At 40.5% G+C, this 2,126-nt stretch overlaps 1 non-coding gene across 1 annotated transcript; it reads right to left on the bottom strand.

Moving 5' to 3' along the window:
• Window positions 1-1,047: 1,047 nt before the first annotated feature.
• On the bottom strand, window positions 1,048-1,151 carry LOC127747970 (small nucleolar RNA R71). Its single transcript, XR_008009914.1, has one exon. It is a non-coding gene; the product is annotated as a small nucleolar RNA R71 (small nucleolar RNA).
• Window positions 1,152-2,126: the final 975 nt, after the last annotated feature.

Raw genomic sequence — 2,126 nt, forward strand, 5'->3', positions numbered from 1 at the left:
TGATTAATTAATGCAAGGATTATTTCTTTTTAATTTAAATTCCATTCCAATAATCATGTCTTCTTTTAATTCCCTTTCATGTGCCATGGATTCTTTATTTACAATGCGTGAGTAGTTTTATTACTTGATGGGGAGTTAATTAAAAGGAACTCTTGAGTTAGAAGGATTGAAAGAAAAATTTGTAATTGGGTTAAATGTTGGATTGCTATCCTATCACCGACGCCAATCCCTCTGAACTAAGTGGGTTGCAACTTGTGAACAGATCTAGCATTTCCACTTGTTTGACTTTCTCTTACCTAGTAAGGGATAACCAAACAGAACAACTATTAATAAACTATACTTGCAACGTAACCATTTTAATAAATTTTTAATTCACCAGCTTCTGCACTCCATCAATTTTTGGCACCATTGCCGGGGAGTTGCAATAGAGTGCTTCTTTTATTAACTAGAATTTATTTATTTGCATTTTTCTTTAATTTTGCTACTATGAGCTGCGTGTTTCTTCTGTCAAATGACACGTTCACTTCCTGATCCGCGCTTGCTAATATTCGATCTTGAAATTGAAAGAACAATTTCACGAATAAGGCGAGAACAACGTAGGTTAGTTCGCTCTGAGGGCGGATCTGAAAGTGAATCTGAGGAAGAAACCAGCCCCGATTCTACTGATTCGGTTGTTTTACGTGCTGAAAACATGGCAGCTAGAAGAATTACCATTCAGGAGGAAGGAGCTCCTGACCTTTTCAAGCGCATCATCCAGCGGTAGCTACGGATTTTGAAATAAAGACCGCACTGCTAAATTTGATGCCGAAGTTTCATGGCCTACCTGCTCAAGAGCCTATCAAGCACTTGAGAGATTTTCAGGCAGCCTGTTCTACTGTCAAGCGTGATGGCGCTGATGAAACTTCAATTCTGCTGAAAGCTTTTCCGTTCTCTCTTGAAGGAAAAGCAAGAGAGTGGTACTACACTCAACCTCTAGCAAACGTATCCAACTGGGATACACTCAGAAAGGAGTTCCTAGAGAAATTCTTTCCATCTGAAGTTACTGATAAACTGAGGAAGGATATTTCTACAATTGTTCAGGATGATAATGAGACTCTCTTTGAATATTGGGAGTGCTTCAATAATCTTCTGGAAGCATGCCCCCACCACATGATCGACAAGATCGTGCTACTCAGCTATGTCACACAAGATATGAGACCCCAAGATAAGACCACATTGGAAAGTGCCAGCAATGGGTCTATGAAGAAGTACAAGACCACTGATGAAGCTTGGCAATTGATCAGTGATTTAGCTGAATCTACTCGGAACCACAGACAGAAGCAAGGCCGTTCAAGGGCCGTTGCAGAAGTATCTTCTGGCATAGAGACTGCTGATCTAAATCGAAGCATCTGTGAAATGACCAACCTGCTGAAGCAAATGCAGTTAAATCAACAAGCTCAGCAAACTCAACCGCAACAAAACCAACAACTAGTTCCACAAAGAATTTGTGGAATTTATGCTGATTACAGCCATTACACTGATGAATACCCGCAGCTCCAACAAGAAGACAACATGGTGGCATCCACTCACAACTTCTATGACCACCCCAACCAAGGGTACAATCAAAGTAGAAATAATAACCATGGATGGCAGGACAATTCAAACCAAAATTGGAGGGATAACAATAATAGAGGAGGCAAAGATAATCAGGGAAACCAGAGGTGGAATAATTACAATAACAGGCAGCAAAATCAACCATACCGAGCACCTCACCGGAGGCAAAACCAAGGACCACCGAACAACCAGCAGCAAACAAAACCAAGGACCACCGAATAATCAGCAGCAAACCTCTCAATTTACTCATTCTTCTGTATCTTCTAATGAAGAATTATTACAAGCTTTTGAGAAAAGACAACTGGCCATGGAAAATACCATCGTGAACAGTATTAACGCCAGTCTGAATGGTTTCACCTCTACTCTACAAGCTTTTATGACACAACTTGGTTCAGCACAAAATTCCAGTAACCAACCTTGAAGAGGATATACAGGACATAGCCAAAGAAGAGATAGCTCAACCACAGGAAAAGGCACAAAAAGGTGCAGGCACCACAGAAAACACTACTCCAATCCCATTTCCATAACTTGCA

The sequence above is a fragment of the Arachis duranensis genome, chromosome 5, assembly GCF_000817695.3.
Source record: "Arachis duranensis cultivar V14167 chromosome 5, aradu.V14167.gnm2.J7QH, whole genome shotgun sequence".
NCBI lineage: Eukaryota > Viridiplantae > Streptophyta > Magnoliopsida > Fabales > Fabaceae > Arachis > Arachis duranensis.